The 18,737-nt window shown below is 53.2% G+C and overlaps 1 protein-coding gene, 1 long non-coding RNA gene and 1 other non-coding gene across 3 annotated transcripts in view; 2 read left to right on the forward strand and 1 right to left on the reverse strand.

The window, feature by feature from the left end:
* Positions 1-18,737, reverse strand: part of LOC127042431 (zinc finger protein 560-like) — an 816,513-nt gene that overhangs the window by 767,721 nt on the left and 30,055 nt on the right. The gene's annotated exons all lie outside the window — the stretch shown is intronic.
* TRNAS-ACU (transfer RNA serine (anticodon ACU)) lies at positions 9,604-9,685 on the forward strand. The gene has a single exon. It is a non-coding gene; the product is annotated as a tRNA-Ser (tRNA).
* LOC127042439 (uncharacterized) lies at positions 13,120-17,947 on the forward strand. Its single transcript, XR_007771950.1, has 3 exons — positions 13,120-13,175; positions 17,066-17,149; positions 17,842-17,947. It is a non-coding gene; the product is annotated as an uncharacterized LOC127042439 (long non-coding RNA).

Raw genomic sequence — 18,737 nt, forward strand, 5'->3', positions numbered from 1 at the left:
TGAGGCATAGTGCACTGCCAGTTAAACAAATTTGAAGTTGCAAACAGGGTATGGGTAAAACCATCTCATGTTCCCCAGCAACCAGTAGAACCAGATAAGTTCTCAATGAGGCTTGTAATATCAGAGGTGTCTCAGAAACATTCTCTCTCATGGAGTTAAGTAACCTAGTGGGGGTCCACAAGGGCAAGGACAAGGGCTGCTGTAATATTGGGGGTGTTTGAAAAGCAGTCCCTGACCAAGTTTGCAAAAGGCTGGCTGGAGGCTGCACAGAGGGGGTGAGGCTGCCTGATTCCTCTGAAGATGAGGGAACATCACTCTGAGCTCCCCCTTGATACTCCTCTGTCCCTGAACTGTCCCTAACCTGCTTTTGAATCCTTGCACTCCATCAGACGGGGAAGAACAGGAACAAAATTGTCCTCCTCCCGGTGCGGCTCTGGTGCATATGGTGGGTGATTTTTTTACAAGAGCTCTCCATACAAACAGCTTCAAAAGCTACCCATCCCTCCATGGGTTTATAATTATACCATACAAACAAGTAATCCATTTGTCTCGGCCTAAGATCAACCAAAATATCCCTTAAGGAGTTCCTCCTATCTGTGGAAAAGGTTTCACCCACCGGCCAGTCTCTAGTTGGGGACAAATGAAAGGTAAATGATGGCCATTGGATCCAACACAGATTTCTCATCTTAAATTTAACTAGATCAGCTGTCTCAGAAATCTCTTTCCAATCTCTAAGTATCAGAGACAACGGGGCATCCCCCGGGCACTTACTGCCAACTTGTCTCATTTTAATGAAGGGACTCTAACCCCTCTTCATGAAGGGACTCTAACCCCTCCTCCCCGGGTCGAGGTAAAGGGACTCTAACCCCCACCTCCCCGCGTCGAGCGCTCGCTTACCTCTCCAGGGACTTGAACACCTGGACTGAGACTCAAACCCAGGCTGGGACTCTAACCCAGACAACTTGGATCCTGTGCAAACCTGGACTGGGACTCTAACCCAGACCTGGACTGGGACTCTAACCCAGACCTAAGTAGTCAGGGACTCTAACCCCGACAACCTGGACCCTACTCAATGGGTAGGTGGACGTTGCTGGATTTCTACGAGTTTCAGCTGGTTCACAGAACACGCCTTATCGCCAACGCAGAGATCAGATAACCAGGCAAGGCTCCTCTAAACTGGAGGATGCGCGCTGCGTTGCCTCAGGGTCCGATCCCCCGCCGGAGAGTCAGACGGGTCCCGGCGGAGTCGCCAAAGATGTCAGGGACTCTAACCCAGACGGCAAAGTTCGTTGTCTGACCGCGAGAGAGACAGGCAACACCAGCAAGGTCCGATCAAAAGCTCTTTATTGACAAGTGCACGCATCAATAGAGAGCAGCTCGTCTCCAGAGAGAACCAGCCTGCTCTTTACATCTTAGTATAAGCCTATATAGACAGTTCCGTCGCGTCATAAATTATTCACTGGAGCAACCCACCCCCTTCTTCTAACAACTAGAAACTAGACACCTTTAGTATACATGCATGCCTAAAGTTAGAAATGTAGGGGAGTTAAAAACAAACAAAGAACAAAACCAGGGAGCGAAAACAAGGAGGCTGGGAAACTAGGACTCTTATCAGTTCTTCGAAGGAGCTGCCCGAACACAGCACATCTGGTACTATGCCAGGAATGCAGCTTCTCTCTTATCTCACTTTTTCCCAGCGCTTGTGAGACATGCTGCTGCCTCTCAGTGTTTTCCACTCAGGGATTACCCACAAACCTCTGTTAGCCTGACTTTGGTCAGGTTGGCATACCTGGTTTTGTCTGCTATATCTTTATTCAGGCCTAACAATTATAATGTCACAGTCTCGGTGAGTTGACTGCTGCAGCTCCCCGTAGACTCTGCCTGCGCCTCTCACCGAGCTGGAGTACAGCAGGCGAGGAGAGAGCACTCAATGTATTGCATCTACACTAGACGCGATATATCAACCCCCGCTGGATCGATCGCTGCCCACCGATTCGGCAGGTGGTATAGACATACCCCGAGTATCTGGTGATCGGAGCTGGACCCCCGAGGGGGACACATTGAAGGAACTCAGGGGTTAAGGTGCCTCTATTGTCAACTGTCAGGGCTGCTGTGGCTCAGAGGAGGGTTCCTGACTGCCTGGCAGGCTTAGGCGCTGCAAGCCTTGGAGGTGGGAGAAGTGAAGCAGCCACGGCGTGCTCGGGGTGCTCGTGCTCGGAGCAGGGGTGAGCTCGGGCGAGGGGGGTGCCGCAGGGCAGAGCAGGAGAGTTGCCACAAGAGGGGAGCCTCAGGGTGGAGGGGGGAGCTGCCACGGGTGGGGCGCCTCAGGGCAGGGGTGCGGGGGGGGAGGGTGCAAGGTGGAAGTTTCGCCTAGGGCATGAAACTTCCTTGCACCGGCCCTGCCCCACGCCCTGCCTGCAGCCAGCCCTGCACCCCCTGCCCTGCCCTGCCGGCAGTCAGCCTCTGTCTCCAGCCAGCCCTGCACCTTCTGCTCTGCGTGCACCAGCCGCATCCTCCCTGCCCTGTCTCCAGCCAACCCCTGATGCACCCCCTTGCCCGAAGCCAGCCAGCCACGCAGCCCTTGCCCTGCCTGAAGCCAGACCCTACCTCCAGCCAACCCCACATCCACTGGTGCCCTGCACTTCCCAGGGCAGTAACCCTGCACATCTGCTTCAATGAGAGGGGCAGGGAGCAGCTGGGACCCACACATGTGCACACCCTAGGGTGACCAGACAGCAAGTGTGAAAAATCGGGACGGCGTGGGGGGTAATAGGATCCTAGATAATACCCCAAAATTCGGACTGTCCCTATAAAATTGGGACATCTGGTCACCACAGCACACCCCCAGGACTCCTGAGTTCCATTGCTGGGTTTCCTATTGGTTCCTCTGCTGGTTGTTTTCCTTTTCCTGGGGACTTTGGGCAAGTTGCTCCCCACTCTCGGGCTCTGTCCCCAGCAGTCAAATGGGGATTTCATACCTTCCCGCTATTGGAAAGTGCTGGGAGAATCCCCCAGCAAAAGCTGCTCTGACAGTGCTAAGCAGCATCTGACCATTCAAGGTCGGAGCTCACTGCCCAGGAGAAGTGCTTGGCTCTGGGGTTTCACTTCAGCCCAGTGTAGAGAGAGAGCCCTAACCATGGAGTTTGGCTCAAGAAGACCAAGTCTCCAATTTGTTAAGGGTGTTTTGAATTTCAATCCTGTGCTCCAAAGTGCTTGGTGTCAGTTGTAAACTTTAGGAGCATGCTCTCCACTCCATTTTCCAAATCATTCATGAAAATATAGAATAGTACCTGACACCGGACTGATCCCTGCCAGACCCACTAGGTTCACCCTCCCCGTTGGGCAGCTAAACATGGAGAAGGGCTCCTGGAGTCTTGGCTTTCAACCAGCTCTGCACCCACATTACACTGATTGCAGCTGGACTACATTTCCCTCGTTTGCTTCTGAGAATGTCCTACGGGACTGTGTCAAAAGCCTTAGTAACACCAAGCTAGATCCCATCTATTGTTTACTCACCTCTACCAGGCCCAGAACCCTGCCAAAGAAGGAAAGAGGATTGGTTTGGAATGATTTGTTCTTGACAATTCCACGCTCACTAGTCAGAAGAACCAAATCATCCTGTAGGTGCTGCTGACAAACTGAGTGTTTAAGAATGTATTGCAGGATCTCTCCAGCTATGGCAGTCAGGCTAGCTAGTCTGTAAGTCCCAGAGGTCTTTTTGTTCCCCTTTGAAAGATAGGTCCTGTCTTGTTCATGGATGGGAAGATGTTCTTTTTCAGGGGTCTCAGACGAGAACTGGGGCACAACACCTGGTTTGTTAAGGCCACAAAAACGGAGGCAGGAACCTCTTCTCTGCTGCTGGCAAAGAACCACAGGTACCTAAAAGATAGGGACTCACATCTTTGAATGAGCTTTAAAAAGGCAGTGGTTAATAAGTTTGGCCCCGACCATTTCTTGTTTCCACAGACTAGACATTTTAGCAAACTTTAGAATTCCTTGGTGCTAAACACTGTGAAACTCCCCTTTCTCCTTCACAGAGGGCTTTAATACCCCTTATCTCACTTGGGCTCTAAACTGCCCATAGTTCGAGAACTGTTCCTGTTCCGATTGGACAGATGGGAGAAGGGAAGTGACCTACCCAAGGCCTACACAACAAGGCGATGGCAGAGCCAGAAAGAGAAGCAACCAGTTCTGTCTCCTGTTCTAACAGATGAAAACACCCCAGAGCCCAGGAATCGAGATGGTGGGAAAATTTCATTCAAACCGTTTCTGTCCGAAAATCCCATTTAGACTAAACCAGTTTGTTTCTCAAAATCATAACAAGTGGGATGAAAGATCTTTGCAAAAATATTTTCTTGCAAAACAAAAGCATCTCCTCTTTGTCAGAGTGTGTTAAATTGTCTCCTCGCACACAAAGAGGAGACACTTACATCTCAACCATTAGATAAGATGCTTCAATCTGAGCTAAGTCGTTGCTACTATTAACAATTTCAAAATAAAAAAATACAAATAAAATAGATGATTTCAGCTAATCTATTATGTCATAATCTGGGAAACTTCATATTATGCACTACTTCTAGTGACACTCCCAAATGGATCCGCATCCTTCACCCACCATGAGGTAGGTAAGAGCGGATCATTATTATCCCCACTTGAAAGAGGGAGAAGCTAAGGCTGAGAAAGGAGAATTGACTTGTCTTAGGTCACACAGCCCGTCAGAGGCAGCGTTGGGAATAGGACCGAAGAGCCCTGATTTTCAAACAAACCATCGGATCTTGAATTTCAGACATTGAATGACCTGAATACTGTGCTCTCAGATGAGCTCCAGACCAACAACAGTGACAGTAATTATTCAGCAAGTATTTGAGGAGAACTGCATTGTTAGAGGGAATCATCAACTGCTCAGAGACAATTAATGCAGAGAAGCAGCAAAATTAATCAAAGATAGAACTGGTTCTGACTTATTTACTTGATCTTAAAAGAGAACAACAAGGACCTGAGTCTCCTCCCTGTCAACATCCCCCTGCTCAACCAATCAGGGTAGAGACGGAGGACGGGAGGCTGAGGGTTCTCACCAGAGAGCCCAAAGGATGGCCCAGGTCACCGGTGGGGATCACTGCCCGAGCACTATTTCAGTCCCACATTTTTGGGTGGACCTTCCATAGTGGGAGCTGCAGAGGACTTCCCTGCAACACACACACACACACCTCCGTCCTGTTGTTGGGAAGGGAACAGGAGAAAGGACAAAAGAAGCAAGAGAAGAAGAGGAGGGAGGGATGGAGGAAGAGGTGAAACAAAAAGGACAAACCCTAATGTCCCCAGCGATTCTAAGGGACAAAATCCCAGGTGCGCAATAAAATTCTGCCTCCTTAAGCTCGTGTTTTCCATGCCTAGAATTCACTTGTCACCAGATAGATCAGACTGAACAGGTTTCAAACCTCCAGGAGGCTCTTACCTTCTAAACAGGGATGGCTGTTTTCTAGTAAAATCACTACAAGGGAAGGAGGAAACTCGAAAGAGGTTCCTCCTGGCGCTCACGTCCATGACCCCAAATAATCTCTCAGTCCTCAAAGAGAGACCTGGAGAAGGAAACGTGCTGAAGCAAAGCCACAGAGGTCTCTGAGGTTTCCCTGGCCCCTCGCCCCTGTCCTGCCTGGCTGATGTCAGCATCTCTCTGTGAGGTCACCACCTCCCCACCACCTTTGACCAATAGTCTGAGGTCCTGCAAACGGCCTTTGTGATGTCACTGCCACACCCCTCCCTTGCTGGGCTAATGTCCTGCCCCTGGCCAGGCACTTTGGAGGTTTGAGCTACTCCCTGTGGATCACCCCACTCAAGGAGCGTTCGTTCTAGGCAGCAAGCCGGCTAGACAGGAAAACATCAGACGCTGCTCCCAATGCTACACTCAGTTTTTCAGAAATTAGTCGACTTCATGGTCAGAAGACACCATTAGAGCATCTAACCTGCATATCACAGGCCTCCTGTATGACATAACAGCTACTTTGGGGGCAAACACATTCCAGAAAGGCATCTAGTCTTCATTAAATGACATCAGGAGATGGTGAATCCACCACTTTCCTTGGTAGCTTGCTCCTGTGGTGAATCATCCTCGCTGTTGACTATTGTGCCTCAGTTGTAATATGAATTTGTCTCTTTTCACTTTCCAGCCATTGGGTCTTGTTATGCCTTTCTCTGCTCCATTCAAGAGCCCGTAAATACCCAATCTTTTCTCTCCATTAAGGCCCTTCAACATTTCAATGAAATCACCGTTCAATCTTCTTTTGATAAGCTAAACAGGTTGAGCTCTTTCAATAGCTCACTGGAAGGCATTTTTCTCCAGCCCTCAGAACATTTGGTGGCTCTTTGCTGCCCTAGCTCCAATTTCACAACATCTTTTTCAAATGAGGATACCAGAACTGGAGGCAGTATAAAGGTTGTATAAAGGTAAAATTAAATAGGTTGCAGAGGAGTTTTTTTTAATTTCGGCTTTTGTTGCTAAAAATTTTGTCTCTCTGCGGTGAGAAAAAACACTCCCCGAATGCCAAAATTTGAGCCATGAAAAGCGGCAGTGTGAACAGCGCATCATAGGTGGAGCTGTGCTCCCGGTGACAAAGCTCCTGCCCCTCATTGGAGGTAGTTTGGCTTTGTTGCAGGGGAAGCTCTCTCTCAGCGATAAGGACGGCCACACAGCGCACCTTACATTGGCATGGTTAGAGTGGCACAGCTGCACCGTGGTAAGGTGCGCGGTGTAGACACAGCCTCAGAGCTGGGGAAAGCCGACAGGCGCTGAGGAGCACAGGGTTCAGACAGAGACATCCGTTAGGAGAGGAACTATTCACAGGGATTCTCTATAGCCTAGTAAGGTGGAGAGGATGGAAGATGATAATGTACAGGTAGGTTCTGATGAGAAACAGTGAAATGAAAGAGTCTCCCTCAATTACATCATGTAATAGCAGACAGCTAAAATGGGACACATTTTAGAAGTGCTTAAATACAAACGCTAAACGTCTAAGTACTAAGATTGGTGAATTTGAGTGCCTGGTATTGAGTGACGATATTGATAGAATAGGCATCACAGAAACCCTTGCACCCCCTCCTGCACCCACATGGGGAGACTGACCTGTTTGCATGGAGCAGCTGGCATTGTTGCCCCCCACTCCTCCCTGGAACACTGCTCATGTGGGCACCCCTAGGGGCTGTGGGATGTGGGGGCAAGAAGTGAGATCATCCGAGCTCCCTGCATCCAGGTCACTTTCCTCAGCCGGGCTGCGTAGCGGGAGGGCAGAGAGCAGCAGCTTCTGATGCTCCCCTCACAGCACAGCCCAAGTGGGAAAAGTGACCAGGACGCATGGAGCACATAGGGTTGCTCCTTACTCCCCTCAAACCTCTATGGACCCATGGAGGAGCATTGGGGCAGGGGAGAGCAGTGAGCACCTTTGCACTGCCACACGGTGCCCTTTGACCCCTGGAGCCCTGGGCGGCTATCGGGGGGCACCACCCCTAAGGCCGGCCAGGCTCCCCAGAACGAGCAGCAGAAAACACAGAGAATGGCCACACACTGAGCAGTGGTAGCCTGGGCAGCTCGTAATGGAGGCTCAGGGGGGAGGGGCGTCATAACATTTTTTCCCAGATTTGGACCTTAGCGTCCAAAATATGGGTGTTAGCATGAAAACCTCCAAGCTTAGTTACCAGCTTGGACCTGGTAAAGCTGCCACCAGCCAGGGATTTATACAGTGCCTGGCTCGCTGTGGTCTCCCCAAAACCTTCCCCGGGGGACCCCCAGACTCAGATGCCTTGAGTCTCACAAGAAAGGGGAATAAACCATTTCCCTTCCCCCTCCTCCCCTCCAGGTGTTCCCTCCCTGGGTTCCTGGAGAGATATACAGAAGCAAGCTCCGTGAATCTAAACAGAGGGACTCCCCCCTCCCTGTTTCCAGTCCTGGAAATAGAAGTACCAAGATAGCTAATCTCTCTTCCCCCTTACCCAGAGGGTATGCAAAGTCAGGCTAGTAAATCTAACACAACGAGATTTTCCCCCTGACTTCTTCCTCCCACCAATTCCCTGGTGAGCTGCAGACTCAATTCCCTGGAGTCCCCACTAAAGAAAAAATCCAACAGGTCTTAAAAAGAAAGCTTTATATAAAAAGAAAGAAAAGGACATAAAAATGGTCTCTCTGTATTAAGGTGACAAATACAGGGTTATTTGCTTAAAAGAAAAAAATGAATAAACAGCCTTATCCAAAAAGAATACAGTTTAAACATTCCAGCAACTACACACATGTAATTACAAAAAAAAAACAATATAAACTTATTGTCTTATTATCTTTGTACTTACAACTTGGAAACAGAAGATTAGAAAGGCAGGAGATAGAAAAACTTCCCTCCACCCAGATTTGAAAAAGTCTTGTTTCCTGATTGGTCCTCTGGTCAGGTGTTTTAGGTTACTGGTGTTACCCCTTTATAGGTAAAAGAACATTAACCCTTAGCTATCTGTTTATGACAAGGGGGCTCAGCCTCCCCAAACCTTGCACTGCCAAGGGGACAGTGGGGCCCATGATCAGGGGCCCTGGCCAAGTTAGGTCCCCCTGGAAAAGTCTCCCCTATGTCAGCCCCAGGGCTGGAGGAGCTCCCACTCCCTGCTACAGCCCGGGGGCTGCAGCAGGGGCACAGAGCTTCTCTGGTCTCAGGGCCACAGCGGGGCAGGGGTAAAGGAGTGATAGGGTGGGGCTGGTGGGGGAAGGGGTGGAACAGAAGTGACAGTGGATAGGGCCATGGGTGGAAGGGGGTAGAGCCACAGACAGAAGGTAGGGGCATGGTTCTGGTGCTGGGGCCCCCACACTTGTTCTCCCTTTCCCGGGGGTTTGGCATCACTAGCCCCGGCTTAGCGAGTAGGGTTCAGTGGTCCCCATAATGTGGGTTGCGACTCCTAGGGGGACACAGAGGAACATTCATGGGGGCACCTCAGGACCTGAGCCAGCCCACATAGAGGGCAGGGAGGGAGCACCACTCTGCCACAGCTCTTCCCCAACCCCACCCTCAGCCTGAGACTCTGGCTCCCAGCCCGGCGTCGACCCCTTTACCCCTGTCCGCACCCCTCACCCCAGCAAGCAACAGCCCCACTCCTCCCAGCCCCGGTTCTTGACCGTGGCTTCCGAGGGGCCACAGCCATGGCTAAGAGGGCACAATGTGAAATGTTTGGGGACCACTGGTTTAGGGTGACGTCCTCAATCACTTCTCTGCAGTCCAATAAAAGCTATTCCTCACTCACCTACCCCTCCATCAGGACGGACTAGGTATGTTCTGCTGCCCTTCACTCATACAGGAAGAATAACATTTCATTCCACTCAATCCTAAAGTCATTTGTAACCCAAGACCATCCCAAACTGGTCATTTTGGGGAAGCGGCACCATCATGCTGCATAGCTAGGCAGAGTAGGTGTGTCTATGCAAACACGGTCTGTTCCTGAAGTCTTTCCCCAGCTCCTCACTAGGTGAGAGAGGGGAGCTCATTCCGACCCTGCTTTTGCTTAGTATTTAAAAACTCCTTAGTGTCCCTATCTCTGCCGGCCTTAGATTTCTCCTCCTGTCCGTTTTTTGACAGCTCAGATGAGGTGACCGAGTGGTTAAGGTGATGGACTACTACCCCATTATGCTCTGCCTGCATGGGTTCAAATCCCATTCTCATCAGAGGCATTTAGTCTTCACCCTCTTTTATAGACAACCATCTCCCCCTTTGGTACAATAACAGATCAAACAATGTTGCTTGTGTTACCCAAAATTGGGTCAGTTAGTAAGCTTAGAGAGGACTAATAATGCCCCTCCCCCCCAGAGTTTGGCAGAAAGCAGCACATTTATTAGCTTGATAGCTAAGCTCAAAAGAAGGGATGGGGGAGGGTGTCACACTCATACTCACGCTCCCAGGACAGGCCTGGCAGTGGAGATGTCAGGATCCTTTAAGGTAAGTGTCCCACAGCGCAGCGATGGACGGTGCGATGAAGATCAGTCTCCCTGCGGTGCAAAAGAATGTAACACAGCGAACCACTGGCCAGATGGGCCGGGTGAAGGGCATTCACTGGAGGTACAAAGGAGAGTGGGAAAGCCACTTCACAGGCATTCAAAGCGGGAAAGGACACAAGCTGGGGGAGTTTAACAGACCTTTTGAGCATACAGGTTATACAGAGCATACAGATCACTGCTGCTCCTACAACATGATAAGTTCTCAAGCACCATGTTTCTTACTTTGCCCATCTGTCAATTTTGATGATTATTGATGGAAATATTTTGCCATTGGGTTGTGTGTTTACACAGAAATTGACATTTACCAACAAATACACAATTCTTCCAAGCCTGCCTAGTCTGCAGTTGATGGGTTTAGAGGGACACATTCACTCTTCCAGGTCCCCATTCCAGGCCTGTGCTCTCCAGGTTGTCAACTTCCCGCACTGCTGGGATCCTTCCCTCATCTCCCCCCAACCACTGCCCCACCCCCACTTCTGGGGTCCCCTCCCTACACTGTCTAACTCCACTGCTGGCAGGATCCCTTCCTGTTCCTTTCATTTCCTGCCTCCACTCTGGGCAAAAGCTCTGCACTCTTCCCACACCAGAAGTTGAACCCAGGCCACCTGGGTGAAAACCAGGAATCCTGACCACTAGCCCATATGGGACTATTGTTGCATCTGACTAAGTGGGTATTCACTCACGACAGCTCATGCTCCAATACGTCTGTTAGTCTATAAGGTGCCACCGGATTCTTGGCTGCTATTATTACTACAACTCAGGCCTTGGCTACACTGGAGAGTTACAGTGCAGGTGGTGGCTTTACAGCGCTGTAACGTACTCTCCGTCCACACTGGCAAGGCACATACAGCGCTGTATCTCCCTGGCTACAGTGCTGCATGTGCTCCACCTAGACGAGAGGAATAAAGAGAACAGAGCTGGTGATGCAGCGCTGGGGTGCCAGTGTAAACAGTGATTAATCTTACTACGCTGTCACTGACCTCCGGAACCTTCCCATAATGCTTTTAAGTAGAGATAACGCTCTTTGTTTTGGTGTGATGCCTCTGTTTGCTTTGCTGTGAGCTCAAGGCTCCCGGAGCTGCTTATCTAAAAACCAAACACAGTTACTGTTTGCAGTGAATGAGCAGAGGCAGGGGGATCCCTTTGGAACACCCACAGCTGGTGTTTGCTTGAGGAGAGAAGCAGCCGGGTGGGCACGGGGGAGGGGGTGTCTGTTTTGGATCAGCGGCTTATCTGGTCTGTGAGGAAAAAAAACAAAGGCGGCTATTTGCATTTAGTGAATGAGAGAGAGGTGGGGGAGGAGGCTTGAACTTGCCAGGCAGGGAGCTGACACAGTGTCAGCTCCAAAAATCCACTCGCTCTGTCTCCCCCACGCTCCGTGTCACACTCCACCCCACCCTCCTCTTTTGAAAAGCACATTGCAGCCACTTGAATGCTGGGATAGCTGCCCATAATGCACCACTCCCAACAGCGCTGCAAATGTGGCCATGACAGAGTGCTGGTAGCTGTCAGTGTGTCCACACTGCAGCGCTTTCCCTAAACAGCTGTAGGAAGACAGCTTTAACTCCCAGCGCTGGACAGCTGCAAGTGTAGCCAAACCCTCTCTAAGCCGACCCCTTATGAGAACAGCAGGGACTAGCATGACTAGATGTCCCGATTTTTGGTCTTTTTCTTATATAGGTGCCTATTAACCCCACCCCCATCCCAATTTTTCACATTTGCTGTCGGATCACCCTAGCAGGGGTTGCACACAGGGCTGCATTAACCTTCAGGTGCTGAGGTTTCCCTCTCTCCATTCCCAGAGCCTGTGATCAGGAAATAGACATCAGGGCTCCCAGGTGCTGCACAGACCATGACTGAGATCAGACCCCATATTATGCAAGGTGCTGTACAAACCCTGGGCAACACTGAGACACCCAGGAGGTTCCCCTCAATTTCCCTGAGCCTCTGCTGCCCAACTTCTTCTGAATCCCTCTGGCTCACCCCCCCCCCACAAAAAAACCCACCTTTCCAAACAGTCCTTCTTTCCTTGCCCCCTGACTCTGGTTTCACACCCTGGGACCATCGCCTCTCTTTGTCTCTCCCCCTCCAGGTGAAGCAGAGATGCAGGCAACTTCAGCCACTGGAGTCAACCTCAGCGAGCACTGCAGCCGGCCCCGGGGGAGGGGGGTGTTTGCAGACACAGGAAGGGAGCAGGGGGTGCTGGGAAGAAGGCGGCAGGAGAACAAAGCTCAGAGACCCAACATGGGGAAATTCCAGGGGGCAGGGCTCTGACACATCCAAGGTGCGGGCAGCTCCTGGGGGCGGGGCTCTGGCTCAGCTCGGGGGCAGGGCAGCTCCTCGGGGCGGGGCTCCAGCACAGAGCAGGGGCGGGGCAGCTCCTGGGGGCGGGGCTCCAGCACAGAGCGGGGGCGGAGCAGCTCGGGGGGGCGGGGCTCTGGCACAGCCCGGGGGCGGGGCAGCTCCTGGGGGCGGGGCTCTGGCACAGCCCGGGGGCGGGCAGCTCCTGGGGGCGGGGCTCTGGCACAGCTCGGGGGCAGGGCAGCTCCTGGGGACGGGGCTCCGGCACAGCCCATGGGCTGGGCAGCTCCTGGGGGCGGGGCTCCAGCACAGAGCGGGGGCGGAGCAGCTCCTGGGGGCGGGGCTCTGGCACAGAGCGGGGGCGGAACAGCTCCTGGGGGTGGGGCTCCAGCACAGAGCAGGGGCGGAGCAGCTCCTGGGGGCGGGGCTCTGGCACAGCCCGGGGGCGGGGCAGCTCCTGGGGGTGGGGCTCTGGCACAGCCCATGGGCAGGGCAGCTCCTGGGGGCGGGGCTCCAGCACGGAGCGGGGGCGGGGCAGCTCCTGGGGCCGGGGCTCCAGCTCAGAGCGGGGGCGGAGCAGCTCCTGGGGGCGGGACTCTGGCACAGCCCATGGGCAGGGCAGCTCCTGGGGGTGGGGCTCTGGCACAGCCTGGGGGCGGGGCAGCTCCTGGGGGCGGGGCTCTGGCACAGCCCATGGGCAGGGCAGCTCCTGGGGGCGGGGCTCTGGCACATTGTGACACCGAGCCCGGGGTGAACAGCTGCTTTCTGGTTCTCCACGTGCTGCCAGCAGCGCTGGAGCTGCCCGAGCCGCTGTTCTGAGCTGCAGCCAGGATCTGCCCCCGGCCCCGCTGGGATCCAGGTGGGGACAGAGACTGGGGCCCGGGGGTTCCCCTTGGTGTGGCTGGCGGGGGCGGGAGGGGAGAAGCCGGAGCTGCAGGCGGGGGAAGGGCGGTGGGACATTGTGACCCGGAGCCCCCGGGGAATGAGAGGCGCTGGGGGGCAGGAAAGTGACTGTGCCCCAGGGAGCCTGGGAGAAGCCTTGAAGGCGTCTCAGCCCCAGTGGAGCTGCAGGAGGATCCGCCCGCCCGCCCCGCTGGGATGGGGGGGCCGGGGCCCGGCCGTCGTGTGGGGGGGAGGGGCGGACCCCGGGCCCGGCGGGGGGGGGGGCGGTGTATTAAATCCCTCCCCATAGCAATGTGCTACTCCCGGGCACTGCGCATACCCAGTAACAGCCGCTGAAGCCGCTGCCCTTCCCCCTGCCCGGACCAGCCGTAACGTTCCGCCGGGCGCTGGGGGCGGGGCTGGAGCGGGGCGGGGAAGTGACAGGGAGCGTGGGAGGGGCGGGCGCAGAGCAGGAAATTGATGGGTAGGGGGGGTCAGGCAGCTGGAGGCAGGGTTCGTGGGGGGCTAAAGGGAACAATCCGGGCTGGGGGGAGGAGCAGGAGTTGAGCTCAGGGTGAGGCGCTGGCAGAGCCCCCCCCTTTGGTGTGAGGGCGGAGGTGTCGAGGGGGGAGGAGAAGCCGGAGTTGCAGGTGGGGGAGGTCACTGGGGTGGGGGTGTAGATCTGTCTCTGTGCAGCCAGGACATTCCCGGGGTGGGAGGGAGGTGAGTTAACTGGATCCTGTCCCTGTTTTTGCCACTTCCTCCCACACACACATTCTCTCAAGCTTTCCCCTTTTCTCTCTCATTATCACACGTGGCTATAAAATCCAGGGAGATTCTCCTCTCCCCTCCGCCAATGATCAGCTCTCTAATTGCCTCTGATTTTCCCTTTTCTCTCCATACTTCTCAAATGTCAATTTAAAATCTCTCCGATGGGGGGTGGATTTTCCCACCCATTTCATCTGCAGCGATTTGTCCTTGTTTGGGTTGGAAATTGTTGCCCTGGGTCATTCCCCAGAACATGGCTCCCACTGGAGTGGGATGGGATGAGGTTCCCGTTCTCTGCCAGGGCAGGGAAGGGAAGGGAGGAGCACATCCCCCATGGAGACTGCCCAGACCCCATTTCCCAATTCCCCTGCGGCCCCCTTCCATTGTCCAGGGAGCCTTCCAGCTCCCCCCCCCCGCCCTTAAATCAGCTCCTCAAAGGGCTCTGAGCTGCTCACGTGAATGGTTGCCCCGTGGCCGGGGGGCACCATCACATTCTGTTTATATATTGGACAGTCATATAAAATCCAGTCCAACAGTCCCCCTTTTCCACTAGTTATTTAATAGCAACATCAAATCCCCTCCGATCTTGGTGGTTTTCTCTCATGTTATCAAATGTCGTTTGTGACAGGGTTCTCTCTGCGTGTCTCAAAGATTGATATAAAATACCCCAAACATTTGCCCCACTTCTCTCTAGTTGTTTTATTTCTAATTGAATATGATGGGTTGTTTCCCAATGTGCTAAGATGCAGCCGCCTCTGGGGTGGATCCATGGTGGCCATTATTTGCTAGTGACAGCCCGTGGATCTTTCTTGCCCTCCAGGCCTTCCATTCTCCTGTTAAAGAAGCACTCCACAGGCTCCCTCTGCCTGTGTGACTGGCCAGCAGGAGGTGGTGTTAACTTTCTAGCCACTTCTCACACTCTGTGAGGTAACACTTGCAGGGGCAGGGAAGGTGTCTGTGTGGGGAGATTGCAGCTGAAGGGGCATTGTGGTAGGGGGAGGCCTCTGGGTGGCTGGGCAGGGGGTACCCTAGTCAGGTTGGTGGGTTGTGGAGGTTTGGGGTTTTCGGGGGTGGTGGTTCTGATGTGCCCATCCCTGAGGCTATGGGTCCTGGAGGTGGGTATCGCTGGGGGCCTGGTGGCTGCAGAACAGTGGGGGTGGGTGTCTCTTGGGGAGGCGGGACAGAGGGTTAGAGGGAGCCTGGTTCTGTGCCAGGGGCTCTGTCTGTGCTTCCCCCGCTGGTTCCTGGTTTTGTTGCCATGCCCAGTGCACAGAGCTGGGGGAGGGGATCCCTGGCACTAGGTGAGGGCATGCCAGGGAAGCAGAGTGATGGGTCGCACTGTAAAGCATCAGGGGGTCACACTGGGCAGAGGAGGGGGGTCCCAGGCAAATGTCAGGGTAGATCGTTCTGGAGAGTGGGGAAGTTCCTAGGCAGGCAGTGAGGGACTGAGTTCCCAGTGGGTAGGGGGGTCCCTTGAGGGGGTCCCTGGCTGCTGGGGGCTCTTGGTGGGGGGGAACCCTTTGGGATTCCCAACCTGGCAATCATGGTGTGGTGGGGGTTCTCTGGCCGGTGGGGCTTTGAGGGGTATCTGGGGTCCCTGGCCAGGGACTCTGGGGGCTGCGTCCCAGGGAATATCTGATGGGATCCTGGCTGGGGGGGGTCTGGGGCCCCTGGCTGGGGGGTCTGGGCTCTGGGTACTAGGGGGTGTCTGGGGGCTGCTGCTAACCATGATCCTTCTCTCTGGTACAAGTTGACCAGAGTCCTGGCTCCTAGTCACCAGGTCACCAAGTCCATTCCCCAGTCACGTGCCCTGTCACTGTGATAACTTTCTGTCCACTTAGCAAACACTGTTAGTGTGAATTCACAGAATTTACTTTTCTCCTCTTTTGAAAACTGCAGGAACTTTCGGTTCCGTTTGGAAAATTTTTGCCCCCAGTCCTTGTCCTAGATCTGCGGGGGTGAGGGAGGTGGGAAGGGAGTCAGCACTGCCACACGATGGTCTTTTCCACAGCGTTCTGAACTCATTCTTTCTGAAATCCGGTGTCATTGAGACCGTTGTTAATCCAGAATCACTGTATGGAAAGACAAGGAGTGATTCCAGATGGACAGTGGGTCAAATGAGATCAGCCATTCTCCCTGTGAGGAGGGGCTCCCATTAGCTGCTCTCCCCAGAGAGCTAAAGGAGGGAAGCTGCTCATACACTCCGTCCCTCTCTGCTCAGGATATTGGGGTTCAGCTTCCTGGGTCAGATGCTGCAGCCTCCATTGTGATCTGGGAGACCAGGCTTGGCAGCTGCTGCTCCCCCAGTGGGGCTCTGTGCTGGGAAGTGACCTTAATTAAAGCTTCTTCTCTGCCCGGCCCAGGGGATGACTTTCTGCAGCTGGTCCTAGCCCCCTAGGGCAGTCCTGGGCCCTGTTACTACTAAATTCTGAGCCAGAGTCTCCAGGTAACTGAAAGACCTCAGGGAATGTCCTAGGGTCTGGCAAGAAAGTGACTCTGCACAAACAATTCCACCTCATTTCTCCTCCCATTAGCGGTTGCCAGGAGGAAATCCAGCCATGGGAGAGCAAAGCCCCCAGGAATGGGACTGTCCCAGCCAGAGGGGCAGGGAGAGAGGACAGGGGAAGGAGAGACTGAAAGGGGCAGTGGGAGAAATGAATGTGGGGGAGAGATTTCCAGCTCTCTAGTCCACCCAGACACATGTATTGCTGCATCCTGGGGCAGAACCACTTTCCAGTGAACAAAACAAGGATCAGACAGAGCAAAAGCCAGTTCCTGACTCCATATTCCCCCTGCTGGGGTGTGGCTGCCGTGGGGTCAGTGTCTGAGGGAATCCCCCACAGTGACTCCTTTGGTTCTGCTCTTATCTAGCCTTGTGTTCAGAGAAGGGGTGAGGGGAGAGAGAAGGGAGGTTAAAAATGTGTCTGTGGACTTAGCCTGGCAGGAGGGGCCAGGTCTAAATTGTAATAAACAGATTGAGCATTTCCCAGCATGACAGAATCTAGGGTGTCTGTCTGCAGGGAAAGGGCCTGGGGGAATTGTGATGTGAAATTAACTAAAACCGGTTCTGAAACGCCCACAACTGCCCTTCTCCCCCAGACAGGCTGCAGAATGTTTTGCTCCAGCTCATCCCAGCCTGGCGTGGGACAGGGAAGAGAAATGGCTGCAGTGGAGTCAGTCCAGGTAGAGATTATCGGGGGGTTGCTGGTGGGTTCCTGCTGGAGGAAAGGGAGAGCAAATACACCAGAGGTGGGAAGGTTTGCAGAGTCTGGTTTGGAGGTTGGAGCGGGGCAGGAAATTCACAGCGTGGGAAAGGAGGAGGCCAGGGTGTGGCAGACCTGCTGGGAGTTATTTACTAAGTGGCCTAGATTCTAGGAACAGACCCAGGAGGTTTGGAGGTGGAAATGCCCTAATTTGTGAAGAGAGAAAATAACCCACCTACATGGAGCTAGTCAAACTGACCAGACTCCTAGTGCTGGAGCCTGACCTCATTAACCATCAGCTGCTGTGAGATATAAAGGGGACACCCATGAGTCAGGCTTATTGGAGCTGCCTCTCCCTTCATATCCCACTCCTCACAATGAGGAGGGTGTTGGGCATCCTACCAGCGAGCTCTCCCTGGACCCTGCTAGGGGCTCCATCTCCTGTATCAGTCAGTGGCTAGTAGGGGGGTGATGGATATGCTGGGAGAGATAAGGGGCTCTCTCTTCATCCCCTCACCCTGGCATTTGCTGGATACTCTGAGCCAGGTCGAGGTGGGACTCTCCTGACTATGATCCACCCAGAGCTTCCATTTGATTCACTCTTCTCTGCCACAAATAGTGGGGCTGTGAGTGGGGCAGCAAGTCCTTAGTGTTGGACTCTTACTCTTTCAGGGGCTGGTGACCTTCAAGGAGATGGCTATGTATTTCACCAGGGAAGAGTGGGCTCTGCTGGACCCCACTCAGAGAGCCCTCTACTGGGATGTCATGCAGGAGAACTATGAGACTGTGACCTCGCTGGGTAAGGGTTCCTGTCCCTTCTGTTCTTGGAAGGGGAAATGAAGAGTGAAGGTTCACGCCACCCCCACAATGCCATCTGTACCCTGTCCTGTTTCAGCATCACCCCAATAGGCCAGTGACACACATAATACCAGAGACCCTCCTCTGCTGCAGAACACTTTGGGAACAGAGCACAGGAGCCGTATTGCACAGTGTCAAATATCTCCTGTTTGCTCAAGTGAAACTGGGGGTTAGGTCTGGCATAACTGTCCCATACCCCTAATCATTTTTGTTGCCCTTTTCTGAACCTTTTCCAATTCCAATATTTCTATTTTTGAGATGGGGTGACATGTGCATGCAGTATTCAAGATGTGGGTGTATCATGGATTTATTTGCTGTTTTTACAAATATGATCTATGAGATATTCTGTCATATCTATCACTTTCTTAATTATTTCCTACATTGTTCACTTTTTTTCACTGCTGCTGCACATTGAGTGGATGTTTTCAGAGAACTATCCACAGTGACTCCAAGATCACTCTCTTGAGTGGAAACAACTAATTTAGACCCCATCATTTTGTATGTATAGTTGGGATTGTGTTTTCCAATGGGCTGCACTATGTGCTATCCTGTCATCTAGTACTGCTAAGATCCTGGATTCAGTAATATCCCTGCCCTTCCTGTTCCCTTTCTCCACCGAACCCCGCCAGCCCATGCTTCCTGTTCCCAGCTTCCCCAGGATTCTCGCACTGTCTCTGAACCTCTCTGTCAGCAAGAAGCAGTGCCAGGGA

Source organism: Gopherus flavomarginatus, unplaced genomic scaffold, assembly GCF_025201925.1.
Source record: "Gopherus flavomarginatus isolate rGopFla2 unplaced genomic scaffold, rGopFla2.mat.asm mat_scaffold_43_arrow_ctg1, whole genome shotgun sequence".
Classification (NCBI taxonomy): Eukaryota; Metazoa; Chordata; order Testudines; family Testudinidae; genus Gopherus; species Gopherus flavomarginatus.